This window comes from Sciurus vulgaris, assembly GCF_902686455.1.
Source record: "Sciurus vulgaris genome assembly, chromosome: 1".
Classification (NCBI taxonomy): domain Eukaryota; kingdom Metazoa; phylum Chordata; class Mammalia; order Rodentia; family Sciuridae; genus Sciurus; species Sciurus vulgaris.
The window spans coordinates 76550694-76575267 of record NC_136461.1 but is presented as its reverse complement, the minus strand read 5'-3'; the positions used below and the strand labels follow the sequence as shown (position 1 = coordinate 76575267).

General features: G+C 37.7%; 1 pseudogene across 1 annotated transcript; it reads left to right on the top strand.

The window, feature by feature from the left end:
- The first annotated feature begins 495 nt into the window (after positions 1-495).
- Positions 496-21357, top strand: LOC306664824 (guanylate-binding protein 2-like; annotated as a pseudogene). Its single transcript, XR_013766898.1, has 10 exons — positions 496-637; positions 1106-1125; positions 10599-10708; positions 12888-13084; positions 13526-13766; positions 16015-16295; positions 17385-17597; positions 19345-19447; positions 19726-19919; positions 21100-21357. The product of XR_013766898.1 is annotated as a guanylate-binding protein 2-like (transcript).
- The last annotated feature ends 3217 nt before the right edge of the window (positions 21358-24574 follow it).

Below are 24574 nucleotides of genomic sequence, written 5' to 3'. Positions count from 1 at the left end.
CAGAAGAGAGGAGACTAATGACTAATAGCAAAGAGTCCTGAATTGGACTGTAATGCAGAAAAGAACATGAGTGGAAAACCAGTAAACTGTGAATAAAGTTGTAGGTTAGTGAATTGTACTCCACTACTGTTGAAGTCCTGACTTCAGTCACTTGTCTATGATTTTATATTAACAGTAGGGGAATCTACATAAAGGGTATATTTAAAAATGCTAATTCACTGTGTAGCTGTTTTGGAAATTTATTTCAAAATCATGCTATTTTAAGTGAGATCTATTAGATCAGTCTATAAGACAGCCTTTATGCCTGGCAGGTCTTTTGAAGATGTACATAAAACAAGATCAAGGACAGAATACAGAATTTTAGTCCCTACTGTGAAGTTCAGCTCAGTATATTGAAAAGAAATTACTTCCCATCCCACCTCTTTTCTTGCAGGCAAACTAGCATCCCAGACATGGCCTCAGAGTTGGACATGCCCCATGTGCCTCATTGAGGACATGGAGGAGCAGCTAGTGGTTAAGCCAGAAGCCCTGCAGATGCTGTCAGGCATCACACAGCCTGTGGTGGTGGTGGCCAATGTGGGCTTCTACCTCACAGGAAAATCCTACCTGATGAACAAGCTGGCTGGGAAGCAAAAGGGTGAGTGCCCACCAGCAAAGCTCTGCTGAGCCCTCTGTCCACTGCACTGTGGGTGTCCAGCATGGGAATGGAGGGGAGAAAGTTAGAATCAGGGAGGGACAGTGAAGCTAACTTTCCATCCACCAGTGGACTCCTTACATTCTGTTTGGAGAATTCGAGTCAATCAACTATCCCACTTTGCCTGCATTCTGCTATTCAGAAATATAGGTGCTAAATATAATGCATTGATGAAGAAAATTAGCTTACATAAAAATGAATGACAAGACCTTTACTAGAATGTTGATGTAGTAACAGCAAACTTCCTTTGAGCTTTAAGGTAAAATAAAGGTTTCATACTGCACTGGATACCATAATTTCCCTATGTCTGGGATTGTAATTAAAATCAATACTTGCAGTTTCTTTTATCCCTTTTCACTGTATATTAACTTTCTCAGTCTCTTCCCCTCTCATCCTTATTCTCCTCTGCAGGTTTCCCTCTGGGATACACAGTGTAATCCCACACCAAGGGAATCTGGATGTGGTGTGTGCCTCCTCCCCAGAAACCAGACCACACCCTAGTTCTGCTTGACACAAAGGTGCTACAAGACAGAGAAAGTAAAAAAGAAACCTTTCATATTCTACTTATACCAGAACAATATCCCGCTCTGCACTTGTGACTCCCACTCCTTGATTTGTGCTTCTGACTAAACCTATTAATGCATTATTCTTTTCATTTACTTGGTATAAGGATTGAGAGTAGACACCCACTTCAACTGATTAATTATGGGTCAACCTATAAATAATGACAGCTATATTTATCCATGTTTCTTTCATATGATAGCAAAATGTTTGTGAGGGAGCTAAAGACATCCCTAAACTGGGTTATACTTTTTACCAACTTGCATGACTTTCCAGTGTGGATTCATAAAGATACTGAGAATACCCTTTTTCTCAGAAGCACTATTAAGAGAAGGAAAGTATAAGATCTAATGATGACATCTTCGTTCACTAAGGATCATACATTATAGCTCTTACAAACCTTAGACTTGGAAGCCTCTTATTAAATTAACTTATTTTAACTACTGCTGAAAAGTATTTACAATGACATGTAATAGAAAAGGAATAGGTTCGGGCGATCCAAGATGGCGGACTAGAGGGTGACTGCATCTTCAGTAGCTCCAGAACCCAGGATTCAAGAAGGGGAGGCATTGAGAGACTCGGACTAAAACAGAGCCATGGGGTGAGTCTCCCCCACCCGGTGAAGCGCTGCCCGGGTGGCAGGCCCAGATTCGGGTGGCTTATTAGAGTACGGCAGAGCAGCTAGAGTCTTCCCCAGGCAGCTCTGAGCACTTCAGCGGTGGGCCTCTCCCACAGGGCCAGATTCTCCAGCTTCTTGGAGCAGGCCCCCCAGTGAGAGCCTTTCTGCACAGAACCAAGCTTCAAGTCCCTGAACCAGGGCGGCGAGTTCCTGCCCATGGGTTGTTTCAGGGACCAGGACAGGGCAGTCAGGGATTCCCCAAGCAGCCCACAGCCCGGCCCCCTCCAGTGGGAAGCGCCTTTCCAGGCTAGCTTCTCAGAGCAGGCTCCCCAGTGAGAGCCTTTCCACACAGAGCCAGCTCCAAGCCCTGGAACCAGTAGCAGGCTAGGGGCAGCTTTCCTTGGAAGCACTGCATTATCAAGTTACTCCAAGACTTCAGGCTACTGAAGGCAGGAAGGTGAGACACTGGAAATCTACAGGGACACTATAAACCAATAGGAGAATTCTGCAATATCACAAAGTCCCACTGACATCTGACCAATATGAGAAAACAAGGGAAGAAAATGTCCCAAACAAACCTAGATACTATATCAATAAAACCCAATGACAGCACAGCAGAAGAAATGTCAGAAAGGGAGTTCAGAATGTACATAATTAAAACAATCAGGAAAGCAAAAGAGAAGATGGAACAGCAAATGCAGGCATTAAATGATCGCACCAATTAACAGTTAAAGGAGCAAATACAGGAAGGAAGAGATCATTTCAATAAAGAGTTAGAGATATTGAAGAAAAAACAAACAGAAATCCTTGAAATGAAGGAAACAATAAACCAAGTTAAAAACTTCATAGGAAGCATAACCAATAGGATAGAACTCCTGGAAAACAGAACCCCAGATATTGAGGACAAAATATTTAATCTTGAAAACAAAGTTGACCAAACAGAGAAGATGGTAAGAAATCATGAACAAAATCTACAAGAATTATGGGATATCATGAAAAGGCCAAATTGAAGAATTATTGGGATTGAGGAAGGCTTAGAGAAACAAACCAAAGGAATGAACAATATATTCAATGAAATAATATCAGAAAATTTCCCAAATCTGAAGAATGAAATGGAAAACCAAGTACAAGAGGCTTATAGGCCTCCAAATATACAAAATTACAACAGACCCACACCAAGACACATTATTATGAAAATACCTAACATACAAAATAAAGACAGAATTTTAAAGGCCACGAGAGAAAAGAATCAAATTACATTCAGGGGGAAACCAATAAGATTATCTGCAGATTTTTCAATCCAGACCCTAAAAGCTAGAAGGGCCTGGAACAACATTTACCAAGCCCTGAAAGAAAATGGATGCCAACCAAGAATCTTATACCCAGCAAAACTTACTTTCAGATTTGATGATGAAATAAGATCCTTCCATGATAAACAAAAGCTATAGGAATTTACTAAAAGAAAGCCAGCACTGCAGAACATTCTCAGCAAAATACTCCATGAGAAAGAATGAAAAACAACAATGCAAATCAGCAATGAGAGGAGCTAGCCTAAAGGAATAGCCAAATAAAGGGGAAACCAAATCATGTCAAAAAACAAAAATGAGTCAAATGACTGGGAATACAAATCATATCACAATAATAACCCTGAATGTTAATGGCCTGAACTCATCAATCAAAAGACATAGACTGGCAGATTGGATTAAAAAGAAAAATCCAACAATTTGCTGCCTGCAAGAGACTCATCTCATAGAAAAAGATACCCATAGACTAAAGGTGAAAGGATGGGAAAAAACATACCATGCACATGAACACAGCAAAAAAACTGGAGTATCCAGCCTCATTTCAGATAATGTGGACTTCAAGCAAAAGTAGTCAGAAGGGATAAAGAAGGACATTACATACTGCTTAAGGGAAGCATAAATCAGCAAGACATAACAATCATAAATGTCTATGCCCCAAACAGTGACTCATCCATGTATGTCAAACAAATGCTTCTCAATTCCAGAAATCAAATAGACCACAACACAATAATACTAGGCGATTTTAACACACGTCTCTCACCACTGGATAGATCGTCCAAAGAAAAATTGAATAAAGAAACCATAGATCTCAACAACACAATCAACAATTTAGACTTAACCGACTTATATAGAATATACCATCCAACAAAGAACGAATACAGTTTCTTCTCAGCAGCACATGGATCCTTCTCTAAATTGGACCATGTCTTATGCCACAAAGCTAATGTTAGCAAATACAAGAAGATAGAGATACTACCTTGTACTCTATCAGATCATAATGAGTTGAAATTAGAAATAAATGACAAAACAAAAAACAGAAACTTCTCCAATACCTGGAGATTAAGTAACACACTATTATATGATGAATGGATAACAGAAGACATCAGGAGGGAAATAAAAAAATTCTTAGAGGTAAATGAGAACAAAGACACATCATATCAAAATCTCTGGGACACTATGAAAGCAATACTTAGAGGAAGATTTATTTCGTGGGGCACATTCAACAAAAGAAGTAGAAATCAAAAATAAATGACTTAACACTACAGCTCAAAGCCCTAGAAAAAGAAGAGCAGACTAACACCAAAAGTAGTAAAGACAGGAAATAGTTAAAATCAGAGCCGAAATCAATGAAATTGAAACAAAAGAAACAATCAGAAAAATTAACAAAATAAATAGTTGGTTCTTTGAAAAAATAAACAAAATTGATAAACACTTAGCCACACTAACAAAGAGAAAGAGGGAGAAAACTCAAATTACTAAAATTTGGAATGAACAAGGAAATATCACAACAGACACAAGGGAAATACAAAAGATAATTAGAAGCTATTTTGAAAATCTCTACTCCAACAAAACAGAAAACCTCGAAGACATCAACAAGTTTCTAGAGACATATGAATTACCTAAACTGAACGAGGAGGACATACACAACTTAAATAAATCAATTTCAAGCAATGAAATAAAAGAGGTCATCAAAAGCCTACCAACAAAGAAAAGTCCAGGACCAGATGGGTTCTCAGCCGAGTTCTACAAAACCTTTAAAGAAGAGCTCATTCCAATACTTCTCAAAGTATTCCATAAAATAGAAGAGGAGGGAACCCTCCCAAACTCATTCTATGAAGCCAATATCACCCTGATACCTAAACCAGACAAAGACACATCAAGGAAAGAAAATTTCAGACCAATATCCTTAATGAACATCAATGCAAAAATTCTCAAGAAAATTTTAGCAAATTGCATACAAAAATATATTAAAAAGATAGTGCACCACGATCAAGTGGGTTTCATCTCAGGGATGCAAGGTTGGTTCAACATCTGGAAATCAATAAATGTCATTCACCATATCAACAGACTAAAAGTTAAGAATCACATGATTGGGATGACCATTGGTCAACAAGTGGAGGCACCTCTGCCCACTAGCAGGGATTATAACCCACCTGAAGGCCACCACTCCTAGAGAGGCAGCTTCCTTGTGGAGCACCGCATTATCAACTTCCTCCAAGACTTCAGCCTACTGAAGGCTAAGGGGGGATATATATAGAAATCTTCAGGGACAGTGTAAGTCAATAGAGGAAATCTGCAATATCTCAGCGGTCCTCTGATACCTGAACAATATGAGAAAACAAGGAAAGAAAATGCTGCAAACAAATCTAGATGTTACATCAATAAAACCCAATGACAGCATGGCAGAATAAATGACAGAAAAGGAGTTCAGAATGTACATAATTAAAATAATCAGAGAAGCAAACGATGAGATGAAAGAGCAAATGCAAGCATTGAATGATCGCACCAATCGATAGTTAAAAGAACAAATACAGGAAGCAAAAGATCATTTCAATAAAGAGTTAGAGATATTGAAAAAAAACCAAACAGAAATCCTTGAAATGAAGGAAACAATAAACCAAATTAAGAACTCCATAGAAAGCATATACAATAGGATAGAACACCTGGAAGACAGAACCTCAGACATTGAAGACAAAATATTTAACCTTGAAAACAAAGTTGAACAAACAGAGAAGATGGTAAGAAATCATGAACAGAATCTACAAGAACTATGGGATATCATGAAAAGGCCAAATTTAAGAATTATTGGGATTGAGGAAGGCCTAGAGAAACAAGCCAAAGGAATGAACAATTTATTCAATGAAATAATATCAGAAAATTTCCCAAATCTGAAGAATGAAATGGAAAATCAAGTTCAAGAGGCTTATAGGACTCCGAATACACAAAATTACAAGAGACCCACACTAAGGCACATTATAATGAAAATACCTAACAAACAAAATAAAGACAGAATTTTAAAGGCTGTGAGAGAAAAGAACCAAATTACATTCAGGGGGAAACCAATACGGATATCAGCAGATTTTTCAGTCCAGACCCTAAAAGCTAGAAGGGCCTGGAACAACATTTTTCAAGCCCTGAAAGAAAATGGATGCCAACCAAGAATCTTACACCCAGCAAAACTTACCTTCAAATTTGACGATGAAATAAAATCCTTCCATGATAAACAAAAGCTAAAAGAATTTACAAAAAGAAAGCCAGCATTACAAAACATTCTCAGCAAAATATTTCATGAGGAAGAGATGAAAAACAAAGAAGCAAATCAGCAAAGGGAGGAATTATCCTAAAGGAATTGTCAAATAAAGGAGGAAACAAGTTGTGTCAAACAAATAAATAAATAAAATTTTAAAAATGAACCAAATGACCAGGAAACCAAATCATTTCTTTATAATAATCCTGAATGTTAATGGCCTGAATTCATCAATCAAAAGACATAGACTGGCAGACTGGATTAAAAAGAAAGATCCAACAATATGTTGCCTGCAAGAGACTCACCTCATAGAAAAAGATACCCATAGACTAAAGGTGAAAGGATGGGGAAAAACATACCATGCACATGGACTCAGCAAAAAAGCTGGAGTATCCATCCTCATTTCCGATAATGTGGACTTCAAGCCAAAGTTAGTCAGAAGGGATAAAGAAGGTCATTTCATACTGCTTAAGGGAAGCATAAATCAGCAAGATATAACAATCATAAACATCTATGCCCCAAACAGCGGCTCATCCATGTATGTCAAACAAATCCTTCTCAATTTCAGAAACCAAATAGACCATAACACAATAATACTAGGTGATTTTAACACGCCTCTCTCACCACTGGACAGATCTTCCAGACAAAAATTGAACAAAGAAACCATAGATCTCAATAACACAATCAATAATTTAGACTTAACGGACATTTATAGAATATACCATCCAACCAAGAGCGAATACACTTTCTTCTCAGCAGCACATGGATCCTTCTCTAAAATAGACCATATATTATGCCACAAAGCTAATGTTAGCAAATATAAGAAGATAGAGACACTAGCATGTATTCTATCAGATCATAATGGATTGAAGTTAGAAATAAATGAAAGAGTAAAACACAGAAACTATTCCAACATCTGGAGATTAAACAATATGCTATTATATGATGAATGGATAACAGAAGATATTAGGAAGGAAATTAAAAAATACTTAGAGGTAAATGAGAACAAAGAAACATCATATCAAAATCTCTGGGACACTATGAAAGCAGTACTTAGAGGGAAATTTATTTCATGGAGCGCATTTAATAAAAGAAGTAAAACTCAACAAATAAACGACCTAACACTACAGCTAGAAAAAAAAAAAAGAATCACATGATTATTTCAATAGATGCAGAAAAAGCATTCGATAAAATATAGCATCCCTTCATGCTCAAAACACTAGAGAAAATTGGGGTACTGGGAACATTCCTTAACATTGTAAAGGCCATCTACACTAAGCCCATGGCCAATATCATTGTAAATGGTGAATAACTGAAAGCATCCCCCCTAACAACTGGAACAAGGCAGGGATGCCCTCTTTCACCACTTCTATTCAACATCGTTCTTAAGACTCTGGCCAGAGCAATTAGACAAACCAAAGAAATTAAAGGGATACGAATACTATCCCTGTTCACTGAAGACATGATTATATGTTTAGAGGAACCTGGAAATTCCACCAGAAAACACTTAGAACTCATAAATGAATTCAGTAAAGTAGCAGGTTACAAGATCAATGCCCATAAATCCAACGCATTTTTATACATAAGTGATGAATCTTCAGAAAGAGAAATTAGGAAAACTACCCCATTCACAATAGCATCAAAAAAAATAAAATACTTTGGAATCAATCTCACAAAAGAGGTGAAAGAACTCTACAATGAAAACTACAGAACACTAAAGAAAGAAATTAAAGAAAACCTTAGAAGATGGAAGATCTCCCATGTTCTTGGATAGGCAGAATTAATATTGTCAAAATGGCCATACTACCAAAAGTACTATACAGATTCAATGCAATTCCAATTAAAATCCCAATGATGTACCTTACAGAAATAGGGCAAGCAATTATGAAATTCATCTGGAAGAGTAAGAAACCCAGAATAGTTAAAGCAATCATCAGTAGAAAGAGCGAAGCAGGGGGTATCGCAATACCAAATCTTCTACTCTATTACAAAGCAATAGTAACAAAAACGGCATGGTATTGGTACCAAAATAGACAGGTGGATCAATGGTACAGAATAGAGGACGTGGACACAAACCCAAATAAATACAATTTTCTCATACTAGACAAAGGTTCGAAAAATATGCAATGGAGAAAAGATAGCCTCTTCAAAAATGGTGCTGGGAAAACTGGAAATCCATATGCAACAGAATGAAACTAAATCCCTATCTCTCACCCTGCACAAAACTCAACTCAAAATGGATCAAGGACTTCGGAATCAGATCAGAGACCCTGCATCTTATAGAAGAAAAAGTAGGTTCAAACCTTCAACTTGTTGGCTTAGGATCAGACTTCATTAACAGGACTCCCATAGCACAAGAAATAAAAGCTAGAATCAACCACTGGGATAGATTCAAATTAAATCTTTCTCTCAGCAAAGGAAACTATCAGTACTGTGAAGAGAGAGCCTACAGACTGGGAGAATATCTTTGCCACTCACACTTCAGATAGAGCACTAATTTCCAGAATCTATAAAGAACTCAAAAAACTCTACACCAAGAATACAAACAATCCAATCAACAAATGGGCTGAGGAAATGAACAGACACTTCACAGAAGAAGATCTACAAGCAATCAACAAACATATGGAAAAATGTTCAACATCTCTAGTAATAAGAGAAATGCAAATCAAAACTACCCTAAGATTTCATCTCACACCTATTAGAATGGCAATTATCAAGAACACAAGCAACAATAGGTGTTGGCAAGGATGTGGGGAAAAAGGTACACTCATACACTGCTGGTGGGGCTGCAAATTAGTGCAGCCACTCTGGAAAGCAGTGTGGAGATTCCTTAGAAAACTTGGAATGGACCCTCCATTTGACCCAGCTATCCCACTCCTTGGCCTATACCCAAAGGACTTAAAATCAGCATACTACAGAGATACAGCCACATCAATGTTCATAGCTGCTCAATTCACAATAGCCAGACTATGGAACCAACCTAGATGCCCTTCAATTGATGAGTGGATAAAGAAACTGTGGTATATATACACAATGGAATACTACTCAGCCATAAAGAATGACAAAATTATGGCATTTGCAGGCAAATGGATGAAATTGGAGAATATCATGCTAAGTGAGATAAGCCAATCTCAAAAAGCCAAAGGACGAATGATATCGCTAATAAGTGGAGGATGACACATAAAGGGGGGGGGAGGGAAGGGTTAATGTTAGGGTTAGAGTTAGGGTTAGGGAGGGGGGCAAGTATGGAGGAAGGAAGTACTGTATAGAGGGTAAAGAGGGGTGGGAGGGGTGGGGGGAAGTGAAAAAATAACAGAATGAATCAAACAACATTACTCTATGTAAATTTATGAATACACAAATGGTATGCCTTTACGCCATGTACAAACAGAGAAACAACATGTATCCCATTTGTTTACAATAAAAAAAAAAAGAAAGAAAATGTGGCATATATATACAATGGAATATTACTCCGCCATGAAGAATGATAAAATCATGGCATTTGCAGGCAAATGGATGAAATTGAAGGATATCATGCTAAGTGAGATAAGCCAATCTCAAAAAACTAAAGGACGAATGATCTCGCTGATAAGCGGTAGAGGACACATAATGGGGGGTAGGAGGGGTTAGCTTTAGGGTTAGGTTTAGAGTTAGGGATAAGGTGGGTGGTAAGAATGGAGAAAGGAAGGACTGTATAGAGGGAAAAGAGGGGTGGGAAGGGTGGGGGGGAAGGGAAAAAATAATAACAGAATGAATCAAACAATATTGCCCTATGTAAATTTATGATTTTCAATTAAAATTAATAAAAAAAATTCAAAGCAAAAAAAAAAAAAAAAAGAAAAAGAAAAGGAATAGGTTCGTAAACTAAGGTAGGATACCCGTATTAAAATATCTTGTATTTTATCAACTGATAACAGCAAAGAGGAACTAAAATATTATCAAGGACTTATGTGCTTCATTCTCCTATATACATTTATATTCTGATTTTAATTATACACAAAGAATTGGATATGTGTTAATTCATTAAACAAGTGAAAAAAATTATTGCCTGTCACTGTGACTTTCCCATGATTCTCCAGCTAATGAAAGACAGAACTAACATTCAGTCTTTGCCTATCTGAACTAAGCACATAATCAGTCACTGTTCTGTGCAGCTTCTACACTGATTTCTAGGGAGACAACCAGAATGATGGCTGGATCTTTTCCCTGGCAATCCTCCTGAGCAGCACCTTCATTTACAACAGCATGGGAACCATCAACCAGCAGGCCATGGACCAACTGCTGTATCCTTTTTGTGTATGGAAAATTTTAGCTTCTTTTCATCACAGGTACTGAGGAAGACAAGTAGTGAAGAATCTCATTATGCTCAACATATCAATCATGACACAAAGTTCAAACCTTCCTGTTCTCACATATCCTTATACACACAGCCATACAGCATTCAGAACACCCCTGTTTAAATTCATCTCCGACCCTCTCCAAACACTCAACAGTCCCTGGAATTTGTGTCTTCACTTCAGCAAATCTCTGCCTTTTTATCACCTTCTCTAAATGTTACCTCCTGGCACCTAGCTATATGCCGTAAACATTATTTTCCCTATACACCTCTCCATTAGTCTTGGGTGGTGACTTTTTTATCCCATATTTTGCATGGAATCTGTCACACCAAGGAGATACTTGTGTTTCTTGCTCCCTTTTAGTTACAGACACTTTCTTATTTCCTCTGCCATTAAAAATAGAACCTCATTTGAAGCACACATCCAGACACATTTGCAGACCCCACTGCCCTTCTTTGCTGCAGTTATCTCCCAATCAGGAAACACACCTTTTATTTGTCAAAGATTTTAAGTGCTGATATGTTTTAGAGAGTAGCAACCATAGACACTGGTAACACCCTGGTCCCTCTATTGCCACACCTCCTCATGGATTTATCAACACCTTCTGCACTGCTGAGTCTAGGTCATTATCAACAACTTCACCATGTCCATGAACTTACATTCCAAGCATTTCACTGAATTCACTTTCACTTTCCTGTTTCTAATAGGTAATTCTCATCTTGTCTGATATCTCAGAAGGATCTAATAAATTGATCTTACCCTCTTTTCTCAACCACTTGCTTCTTTTTGTATCTAGAATGTCATAGCTTTCTAACATTCTGCTTTCCTCATTGATAGACCTTTTTAATTTTCTTTGCTGAATTTTCTTTTTTATCATGAATTCTGAAAGCAATAACTCTTTAATTAATGTGCCTTTTCTCTTATTTCTCTACTCTTAGGCCCTAGGTGATCTCCACCAGCCTCAAAGCTTTTTGTAGTACCTATTTGTCAATCACCACCAAGTTTGTGTTTCCAGTTACAACCAAGTTCCAACTTTTGTATTTACCTGCTGATGTAAAGTCCCCACTTCAATGTGTAAGAGATGTTTTAGCCTCAAAATGTGCACAATGAAATTCCTCTTAATTTCCTGTCCAGAACTACTCCCTACCCAGTCAGTCCCAACACAGTAAATTCCCACATCATTCACAAAGATGTTCAGACTGGAAACTTAGGAATCATCTCATATGATTTCTTCCCTTGTATCCTAGAAAGTATTATATGACAAATCCTTTCAGCTGCACTGGCAAAGATATTTCCCTGGACGGACCTATTCTCAGTACCTTCTATAAGGTAGCTCTAGTCTAAGCTTCCATTCTCCCATTTTGATTTTCTCCTTGTCTGCTTGTTTCCTTTGCTTATAATCCTGACTTTCACAGATGCAGTCACAGCTAGTATGTTCTTTTATTAAAAGTCATACCATCTTGTCTCTCCCCTGAATATCCACCAGTGGCTTCCCATTTAATTAATATTAAATTTCAAACTCCTTACCAGGGTCTAGAGATTATATGTCCTTACCCTTTTTCTCTTAGGATATCTACCCTACCACAGTAGACTTCTTGATAAGGGTTGTATACACTCAGTGATTTCCTCAGGGTTTGCAGATGATGTGACTTGTGTCTGGAACTTTCTTCCACTGGATTTTTCATGGCTCCCTCAGTTCATTTAGATTGCTGCTGAACTACAACATTAGAAAACACATTCATCTCTCTGGAAAACTTCATAACCTGCATCACATACAGACATGGTCAGATAATTTCTCAACTTTTGCCTCATTCAGTTTTCTTAAAGACAATTATTATCATAGTCTGAGATTCATTTTATTTTATATGCTTGCTTATTGTCAGTCTCCATCACTAGAGTGGTAGCATTGTCTCATTGATTGTAGTATTCTTGGTCCCTAGGGCAATGCTTGGTTCATAGTAGATGTTCAATAATTGCTTATGAATGAATGAATTTTGTGAGTGAATGTTTGTAAATATATACGTGAATTATAAATATAAAACATTGTTTTAGGTAAGCATTTGAAGCAAAGAGAGGGAAAAAAATGGCATCTTTCTGCTATGGTTTTCTTAATGCAACATCTCAGCTATGTGACAGAGCTGACACATTGAATCAGGGCAAAATCCTCACCTGGGAATAGTGGGGTAGATGACTCAGCTGACTGTGTGAGTTTCTTTCCAAACTTTGTGTGGTCTCTCAGAGATTTCTTCCTGCAACTGGAAGTAGATGGGAACCCCGTGAGTGCTGATGAGTACCTGGAGCATGCACTGAGGCTAAAAAAAGGTTACTGGGCTTGTTGGATGGTTGGAATAAAATAGAAAATAATACACTAATGACCATTTCCATGTAGATGTTAAAGTTTATAGTTTTGTAACTGTGTTATCCTGATTGTTCTGTTAGAGGAAATGAAAACATTGCTTGACTACATTAGTTGGATCCAATTTAAAATGGCACCATATATATATATATATATATATATATATATATATATATATATGGGGTACACCTTTTTGTTTCAATGGATTAATACCATTTGTGTAATCATATATATATATTCTTGGAGAAAGGTTTTTCCTTTCCCTATCCCTCTAACTTTTGATAGTCCTTACTCATCATTAGATTATTTTCTCCTACACAGACTTTCTGAAATTTATAAAGTTGAAGTGGTAATCCATTTGGGGTAATTAGTTTGAAGTTCACTCCATCTAATTTTCATTCCTGCAGTTACTGATAAAAAAAGCAAGAAATTTAATGAGCCTCGGTTATGCATCTGGAAGTTCTTCCCAAAGAGAAAATGCTTCATCTTTGACCGGCCTGCTCAGAGGAAGTACTTTACAGCTGGAGCAGCTAGAGGAGAAAGATCTGAATCCTGAATTTGTAGAACAAGCTTTAGAATTCTATTCATACGTCATCAGTGATTCTGGTGCCAAGACTCTGCCTGGTGGCATCACAGTCAATGGGCCACGTGAGTCAATCTCTCTCCCAGCTTCTTATCTGGACTTTCCTTCTGCTCATTGTAGGAATACAAGAGGGAGGCATAAAGGTCAATTAGGACAAACACATAGTCCAATGAGTTCAGGAAAGCATAGAACATGGATCACATTAAGTACTTTTCAAGAAAACTCAAAGAACTTATTTGTTAAATCGAGGAGCACAAAAAGAAAAGAAAAACCTAATTCTTCTCTAGTAAAATTACCACTTCTTCCTTTTTTGTACTGTTGATTGAAATCAGGGGTAAGTTGTCACTGAGCTACATTCCTAGCCCCTTTTTATTTTTTGAGACAGATTCCTGCTAAGTTGCTGAGGCTGGCCTCATATTTGTGATTCTCCTGCCTCAGCCTCCTAAGTCACTGTGATTATAGTGTGCATGACCATGCCCATCTCTAGTAACCTTTTATACCAACTTCTTAGCTTCCCACTTATGAAAGAACTTCCTAAGATGTGTGTGTGTGTGTGTGTGTGTGTGTGTGTGTGTGTGTGTAAAGAGAAAGAGAGAGAGGGAGAGAGAGAGAGAGAGAGAGAGAGAGAGAGAGAGCAATAGTCAGAAAAGAAATAAAATTCCACATTTAGATGTGACATTGCCACTAACTATGGTGCAACTATCCTGTTCATAAATTTAAAAATATTTAGAGAATGATTGCAATGAACCAACCACTGGTACATTGATGGATAAAAGAAATGTGATTTCTATCCCTATTCCACCATAATGAGAGCAAAATATACGCTAAAAAGTAAAAAATAAAATTCATAATTATTAGCATAATAAACAAAAGTAATAGGCTGCTGTGAGAGAGTAACGGACTAGGCAGGTGGGATGTCATTTAGATTGGGACACAGAATATTTGTCTGTAAAGGTGATGTGTAAGAGGAGAACCTAAAAAGGGACAGGAGTTACCAGAAGAACAGGAAAGAATGACTCACAGACAGAATAATGTAATATAAAAAAGCCTGTGGAAAAAGGAACTTTGCAATGTCAACCAAACAGAAGAAAGACAGGTGAGGGGGGCAGAGGAAAGAGGATGAGTGTGGTGCCGTGACTGGAGAGGTTGCAGGGTCAGGGCTCAAGAGGACTGACTCGTGATTCAAGGAGGTTACAGTTGGTGCTAAGCCCTGTGACAAGATCTGGGGAGATTTTGGGCAGCATGGTCAAGTTTTAAACTTTTTATAGTCTTTAGAAAATGCATTGGGTTCTATGAGGGAAGGAATGAGAAGGCAGATGCTCTTTGCAATGGTTTAGCTTTAAATGGGGATTGATTATGGCAGTGGAAATGGTCAAGGTGGACAAGATCTGAACAGATTTTGGATGTCAAATCCAAAAGTCCTGATAATGAAGGGAACATATATCAATAGAGGAAATCAGAAGAAAGTTTTAAGCCTATCTCCACAAATTGAAACTTAACAACTGTTATGATGGTAGGCTGCTTACTGACATAGTAATATCAGGAAGACTAGGCTTTCAGAGTGGATGCAATTGTTCGTATTGGAATTATTTAATATGGAGTTTCATCTGATGTACACAGTAAGGGATATCACACAGAAATTTAAATATACAAATCCAAGATTTACAAAAGATCAAGGAAAGAAAGAAAAGTCACAAGTCATACATAGAGAAATGACTTATTACTATGGAAAGAGAAGGTCCAGGATGCAGCTGTGAACTGCTGTTTCTTGTAGTGTGACAGCCACTCTGACTTGCGTGAGGTTAACTTTTCCTGGGATGAGAGGCTTTCAGTGGTGCGAACAGCAATGCCCGGGCAAACGGGGGAAAGCTGGTCACCTACCATTAGCTCTCCTGAGAGAATACCTGGGAAGACCCATTTACATACACCAGACACAGGACTGGTTACCCGCACCCAAGGAAAGGGGGAAAATAAAAAGCTGTTTTCTCCTTGGTCTTTTTCATGAATAGAAGTAAAAGGAAATTGGAAGAAAAGGGGGGAAAGGAGTGAACAAATAACTACCAAGGGTAATAAAAGACCTAGGCCTAATATCTATCTCCCAGAATATCATTACCCTGATGAATTCAACCCAAATCTTTCTTTTAGGCAAAAGGGAAAAAAAAGACAACAACAACAAAAATACAAACAAACTTTCATCGGTGAACCTAGAGGAAGAAATGGTTAAAATTATTATTTGTGACCCTCTCTTGAAAGTCTATAGAATATACTGTTCACCATCTCACAGTCACTATTTCTTAAAATTATTTTTTGTAGGTCTAGAGAGCCTGGTGTTGACTTATGTCAATGCCATCAGCAGTGGGGACCTGCTCTGCCTGGAGAATGTGGTCATGGCCCTGGCCCAGATAGAAAATTCTATAGCTGTGCAGAAGGCCCTTGCCCACTATGTCCAGCAGATGGACCAGAAGGCGCAGCTGCCCACAGAGACCCTCCAAGAGCTGTTGGACCTGCACAGGGACTGTGAGAGCGAGGCCATACAAGTCTTCATGAAGAACTCTTTCAAGGATGTGGACCAAAAGTTCCAGAAGGAATTAGGGGTATATTTGGTGTTCTGTGTCATGACAACTGACTTCTTGAGAAAAGTATTCTTCCTAGACCTCAGAACAGCAAAACTCAGTATTTTATATATATTTGAAATTATGATTTCAAAATTATGCCTAGCCTTCACTCTACTAAAAAATGGCACTATTTTTTCCACAACAATCCAAGTTTCTGACTAAAATCCATTTTTGTATATTTCTCCACTCTTAAGGTCATATTTTCAGCAATGATGTAAATTGTACAAGGGCATTCATAAAAAGATCCTTAATTTAGTTTTTTTTTTCCATTATAGTTAAAGAAGAAACATTAATGCTGTGTTTCCTGCTAATAATCTGTGGGAATTAAATTATTTTTAAATAAACCTAATAATTTATTGCTTTTATTTAAGCGGAGAGAAAAATTTAAAGACAAAGAAAGACACACCCATCATAAGATTATTTCTTAAAAATTTCCATTTTTGTTAATTTCCCCACCATGTATGCCCATATCTTCGACAACAAAGTAGAGTGTACAACTATGTTATAATCTTCATTTCTTCTTTAACCTAGAAGAGTGAAAATATGCAAAAAATTCTCATATTAAAGAATGTATAAAATAATTATTTATTTCACTCAGCACCTCTAGAAAAGTCACTGGGAATATAGTCTGCATCACTCATATAATTCTGACAAGAAATCTACAAGAGGATTATTGCTCCTTCTGTTTCACAGACATGGAATCCTCAGTTCACAAGCATCAAGGTTACAAAGCCCCAATGTGGTGGGTTAAGGAACTCAGTGCAGGCCTGCCTCACTGCCACATCTGTGCTCTGAAATGGGTACATATATTAAACACCTGAAGAGATAAATGTTTCGTATGAAATAATATGTGTGCTTTGAGAATCACTCTCTGAAAGCAGGAAAACTAGGGGAAGAGAGCTTTAGAAAAGCAGAGTCTTATGGATGTTGTAGGATGTCACAGTGTGGTAAAGACAATGTTCCCATTTAGATGCCACAATCTCCACAGGAGAAGCATTTCCCAGGAGCTGTAACTACCCTTCTCCTCACGGTTCACTGTTCCATCTGTGCTCTTTTATCACTTTACAGGCTCAGCTGGAAGCAAAGAAAGAAGACTTCTGTAAGCGAAACAGGGAAGCCTCACCGGATTATTGCTCAACTTTACTTCAGGATATTTTTGGTCCTCTGGAAGAAGAAGTAAAGCAGGAGACATTTTCTAAACCAGGAGGTTACCATCTCTTTATTCAGAAGGAAAAGAAACTGAAGAAAAAGTACTACCAGACTCCTGGAAAGGGGATACAGGTAACCTATGTAACTGGTACCATTTCTGGGATTACTGAGGAGACTCTTTCAAACTCCTTTGGGAACAAGGAAGATGGCACTGTGATTGGTGTGCAGTGCCTCTGCCTTTCATTCACCCATTGACTGGTTCATTCAGTAAGGGAGCCTATCATGAGATAGCTAGCTTCTTCCTGGGAATCACAGAAAGTCCTCAAAAGATGTTTGTGGAATTCATTCATTCATCCAATCTTCCAATCATTCACCAACACTTCATCTTGGCCTGTGCTTCAGGTTCTTGCTTGGCAAGTTGCTGTTGAGAAAGAAATTAAAAAACAAAAACAAAAAGCAAATTAACTTATAAAAGCAAGTATTTTCTAAATCTTAAATGAACAATAAACAAGTTGTATCTTACAAATAATAATAATGACAATAGCAGGTAATGCTTTATTGGATTCTACAGCATAATTCACTAAATCTTCACATCATAAACTATTATTAATATACACTTTAATTTAAAAAGAAAATTAATCACAGAGAAGTAGAAGGACTATCTTAAGATCACACAGGGAAAAAGTGGTACTGCTGAGATGAAAATCTGAGTGTCCCAATCTGTGGTCTTAATTTTTCTACGCTGGTGTACTAAGATTACATCAGAATGAAGTTTGGCTACATATTATTCAAAGTGAAAAAGCATCAATAGCCTCAAAAAGGCAAAATTTTCCTTCTTTTGAATCCAAGAAGTGAGGAGGAGAGCACCCAATTGTGCTATGATAGCCTATCATGTCTTGGTTGCAGTTCCTGGGCATTTGACCTCTGACCTCAAGCTGAATTCATGTTCTAAGGCAAATGTTTGTCTCAGCCTTTGGCTCCACTTTCTAGGTGGAAAAAAAGGAAGAAAGCAGAACTGTAGAAGTGCTGTGAGTCAACCCCCTTAAAGGAGATTTCCAAAAAGTTCCATATAATTATGGAATTATAATTATAATTTCTGATTTTGTTTTTGGCAAGAATTTAATCATATATGCACCCCAGCTACAAGGGATATTGACCATAAAATACAGTATTTTACTATGCTTATATAAGATAAGGTGAAGTTTCAGCAGACTCTTCAAAGAAGATAGAAAAAACAAAGGGATCTGTAGGAGAAGGAAATTTCAAATAACAGAAAGGTTTGAGAAGAATTAATTGGCTCATGTTCCAGGAATAGCATAAAAATTAATGTGCTGGTAGCAGAAAGCAAAGGAGATTCTCCAGGACATAAGGACAGAGGCAAGAGGCTAGAAAAGTGAGTACCTTGGAGGACACTGAAATCAGTCTGAAATTAATTTGGCTGAGCAGAAAGTCAATAGAGGGTTTTGAGTTTAAGTGTGGTTTGATCTTTCCTAAAATAATATGGCAAAACTGTCACTGCTCTGATGAGGACAGACTTTGGTAAAGGAGGTGAAAAAGTCTTGGGGTAGGGTGTTTGGAGTACATGACAAGTGACAGGTTCTGGTTACACATCTGATGATTACATGAGGGACAAGTGGGGGGAACAAGATATCAAGGATGCAGGTAGATGAACTGTTCGTAGATGACTGGAGTAATTGGGAAGGATCATATTTAAGGGGGATCAAGAGTTGAGTTTAGATCTAATAAATTTGAAATGCTATTTGAATTTTGGAGTGAATTGTTACATGGCTGGAAACATTGACTTGAATTAACAGATGTATTGCAAGGATTTCCTTTAACCCATAGCCTCCATTTCCACATTCAAATGCCCTCTGTTTAGGCAGAAGAGATGCTGCAAAAATATTTGGATTCCAAGGAGGATGTGGCAGATGCACTTTTACAAACCGATCAGTCACTCACAGAAAAAGAAAAAGAGGTTGAAGGTGAGGAAAACTGAAATCACTGAGACTAGTTGAAATGCCTAGAAACATTTCCTGGAAATACTGGCCCACATAAAATGAAGAATTCATTGTAAAGGAAGAAGAGCAAGTATCATTCTTAGTTCTGTGGAAATTTTACTCTGATTGGCATGGACAGTCATTTGTTTTCTGATCCAAAAATTACCACAGTTTTCAAAACCATGATAAATTTTTTAAAAGGGTAAGAGGTAAAAATAGCATGTACAAATTAATTTTTATATTTCTTTGTCTTTCTTCCTCAGTGGAACATATAAAGTCTGAATCTGCAGAAGCTGTAAAGAATATGTTGGAGGAAATCCAAAAGAAGAATGAGCAAATCATGGAACAGAAAGAAAGGAGTCATCAGGAACATATGAGGCAGTTGACTAAGAAGATGGAACAGGACAGGGCTCAGGCAAAGTTGGAGCAGGAGAGGATCCTTGCTCTGAAATTACTGGTATTTTATCACAACATTTCAGTTTTCTCTTCCAGTCCCCCAAGTCAAAAACAAAGTATAAGGATGAGAATTCGACACCCCTGAAAGAAGAATATCCAGTCCAGTTACTCTACTACATTTCTCATTTCCTCTCTAATCTTATCTCTGGCCATCTCTGGTTACTAATGGTTATCTACTTGCCAGATAAAATCCCATGAAATATTTCATTATGATATTGTTAATAAATAATAGCTGTTAATAACTAAACATTTTGCAACTGATTTAAGATATTAGTGATCAAATCCTCATGAAATAGTTCAAAGACTCTTACTTTCTCATTGACTGAGTGAGGACACTGTGATTCCATGAGATAAAAAGAACCTTTCTGCATCAGATGGTCTAGTAAAATATCCAGCTGGTGTTCCCTATGCAGTGGGATCATCAGTGATTGTGTTACTGCCAAAAATAGTGTACCTTTATCTCTGGGAGGACTATAATGAGTAGGAAGACTCCCTGACCATCTTACCCATTTTTAAGTACATTGGTTGAGGGCTCATGTGCCCAATACCTTCTTGCTATCTTAGCTCTACTCCAAATCCATACTGAATTGGCATTTTGGACCAGAAATATCCTATGGGTTACTGCAGGCTCCAGTAATTTCAAGTTATTTCTCTTGCATCTGCCACCAAAATTTTGCAGACTTGTACTAAATTCCTTTATGAAATGCCTGCTCTGTTTCTGAATCACATAGCTACATTTCCACTGCATTTTTTCTACCTTTCTTACCTGGCTACACATGTTTGAGATTCTACATCAGGTAAATCAGAAATAAAGAAAAAAATACATATATATATATATATATATATATAGTTTTTATAGTTTTTCCAGAAAAATCATGATGCATATGAGTGAAGGGTTCCAAGAATGCAATTCTAAGCCACCAATATTTTACAAACTATAAGACAAAAATAGTTCTGAAGCTGAAGAAAGGCCAGAGAAATATTTAGCCGGTGTAGGAGGCTCAGGAGAAAAGGAGCTAGATAGACAGACAGAAAAAGAATGCAACTTAAGGGAGGAAAGAACTTCCAGAACAAGTGTCAAAAGACTTGAAGGATTAATGGAAATACCCAAAGGGGAACTAACTTGACAGTATGGGAAACATGGTAAGATGTACAAGTTCTGACTGTTATCTTTCCTTTAGGAACAGAAACTACTTTTCAAAGAGAATGAGAGCATAAACTTCAGCAAGAGATGGAGCAAATCAAGAAATCAAAGGAGGGTTGTACCATACTCTAAAGATCTAAGGAACAAAAGGTCTCTGTCTAGTTCCCTCTCCCCAGGGAACAAATCAAACAAGCAACATCAGAATGTGAAACAACTGCCACTCAGCCAAAGTTGCAATCATGAGGCTTGCATTTCTGTTGGATCATGAAAGTTAAAACAAAGTTTAAGTATGAAAGCATGTTTTCCACTAGACTAAGTCAACTCACACTTATTTATAATCCTAATAATTATAAAAATGACCTATGATCTTTAACTGGATTTTATGGAAATCATGAACAAGCACTCTAGAAAGAGATTACATTGTATAACTGGGTTGCTTTTAACATTAAGGAGATGTCATGCATGTTCTATTCCAGGTAGATTCTTTTTCTCCCATATCGGTCCTTAGATATTATGCTGTTTTTCAAGTATTTACTTTTGTTCTAGAATAGGATTGGAGAGTTTTTTGAACATAGGAGAAATTAGACAAAACTGTGTAAATCTACTAGGGACAGTGGAGCATCACTCCTGCCAAGGGTGGCGGATCTCATAATATTAATAGGAGAGGTCCTGGACATCTCACTTGGCTCTAGGCAGAGACTACAGTTCTCAGCTGGGTAGAGGCTGTCTGGTCTGCAGGCACCGATGGGACGTCTGAGTACTGGCAGAGGAAATTCCTGTCTGGAATGCAAGTCTAAGTCCAGGCTCCACTTCTCTGTTTATTTAACTTCTATGGGTAATTACTGCCTCATCCTTAGGACCTACAACTCTGCTTTCCAATACCCTTTTCTTAGTTTTTTCTTTTTCCTACACTTTAAAGACTACCTTCTAAAATCACAAAACAGGAAGATTTAACTCAAACTCAAAATAAATTCCTTTCTGTCCGTTTGAGAATCTTCACTGTAATCTTATAAGATTTAAATCTTGGAATCATTTTTTCCCTCTGTCTTCCTGCCATGACATCATTTCTTAGAAGTCACTCAGGGTAAATGCTATGACCAGATTAACAGAAGGTGAAATCAAGAATAATCCATTATTAAATGTTTTAACCTACCACAGTTGTTTTAGAATCTGTATTATTTAGTGTTCTCATTGGCTAATAACAATTTGCTTAGCAACTTAAATAAAACTAATTTAATTTTTAAGACCATTTGTAGCACACAGATACCCCAGGATGATGAGGGAGTCAGACTCTACAGTTGTTCCATCAAGAATAGTGCCACCATACAGTGAAGGTGTCTCAAGACAGGATGCCACAGCCACCAGGACCTGGCACCCTGGTCTCCAGATTAAAAGTCAGAAGGCCTCTAGTGTCAGCTTTCACTGGGTGGTTGCCTCCACTTTCTCACATTTGCAATAAGCAAACAGTACCCAGCTTACAAAGTTGCATCTTTGGGTTGCTCGTGTCTGCAGATAAATCTCACCAAAGTGTATCTCCAAGGCAGATTCTCATTCACATGCCTCCCACAGGGAGAGTTTGGGAGGGAGTTCACTCGGTCTTCCACTTTGGGAAGTATAGACATATAGGGAAATATTTCTGCATGTTAAGGTCATCCAACTTTTTCTCCTCAAAGACCTCTAAAGATAAATCCTATGTTTCCTCCAGTAGGAATAAAATAAGACCCCTGCATAATTTCCCATACATCACATGCAACCCTCTTACTTTTTCATCTTTGCCATGACAGTTCAACATCTTTTTAATGTTTCCATTGTATTGTACATCATATACCTTCTTAACATCCATTAGGTTATTTTTTATCTTTAACAATGATAGCTAACAAAGCCTTTAAGGGGGGCTGGGGAGATAGCTCAGTAGGTAGAGTGCTTTCCTTGTAAGCACAAGGCCCTGGGTTTGATCCCCAGCACCCAAAAAAAAAAAAAAAAAAAAAAAAACCAAAAAACAAAAACAAGGCCTTTAAGGGAAAAAATAATAAGTACATCCATATCACAATTTAGCATATTCATTTCTATTTAAGATTTAGCTCATTTTTGCTTCTCAAATTAGTTATTTTTATTATTTTTAAACAGTTCCTATCTTGTTCTGTGCAAACAGAATGCAACTTGTTTTTCAAAATAGCCCTCAAACTTACTGTATCAGATCATTTTGTCCTACCTCTAGTTCATTAGTTACTCTCTGATAGTCTTTCTTTTACAAACATACAAAAAAGGTCCTCTCTACCTAAATTTTAATATCTCCCTCTCAAATCTGATTCAGAGTTTCCCACACCCCTTTTTCTTCTGCTTCCCACTCAGATACCACTAATGCACACAGCCCAGGCCTGAGTTGCCTTCGCCCATAAGCAGTTGATAAGTATGGTACTTTCTTTTCATTTCCCAGCTCTACCTTCCCCCACACAGACTAGTCCACGTTCATGATGCTTCATGGAGTGCAGGGGATGAGGGAAAAGAAACCCTTCTCGGGGAGCCATTACTGTCTGCTGGTGGTGCCCTCTGGGAGTACCTCTAGTCCTTCTACTTTAAGGAGGTGTCAGTTCTCTGCAGGTTCACCTGATACAACTGCCCACTAGCAGTAGTTCCTATTGTAGTTTCCTTCTGATTCCTTCCTCCAACCCTCTCTTCTGCAGATCCACTCATCTGGTAGCTTCTTGTCACGCAGACACATTGGCAGGGTTTCTCTCAAGTTGACCCTAGACCAGAAGCCCCCAGAGAATCCACCAGGAGAAAAACTCACATGCACATGCTTAGCCATACACTGAGAGGGCAAAATGCCCACAGTTGTCATCATCTTCTTCCCTATTTTGTCACAAACCACTCTACACAGACTGACTTAGATATTTGGGGACATAAGTCAGAAACCAATGCTAGTGTCCCCTCTTCCTGTCAGCCTTACAGATCTTGGAGTCCTCCCTAAACTCTGCTTAGTTTATGAAGAGCACAGAAAGTGGCAGCCCGTATTTCCCTTGCAAAGGGGAGGTTGGAGAAGGGAAGGTGGGTATCAATGCACACCAATAAGTCAAAGGAATTCTCCACTGCTAATCTCTTCTATTCCATCTCTTCAGTTCCTCTTGCCCGATGAAATTTGGAGTAAGAGCTACAAAACAAAACAAAACAAAAGTCTCACAATTTTTTTAGAGTAGTCTTTTATAAAGGATAAAATGAAACTTTCAAAATTGGAGAGTAAAGGTAGAGATATACAGTACTAGAGTGTTCTAGTCCATTTTTTCTAGTCCAGTTTTGAAGAATAATAAACACTGATTAAACATAATTTGGACTCTCCTTTGTTAACACATTGACTCATCATTTGAACCAAGTACCATAGCCTTGTGTCATGATAAACTCAAATATAAAGTATTCAAAATTCTTAAATTTTATTTTCTATAAAACATGGATAATTATAGCTATATCAGAAGATTGTACTGAGGAATACAGTAATATAATGAATAGTGCCTGCA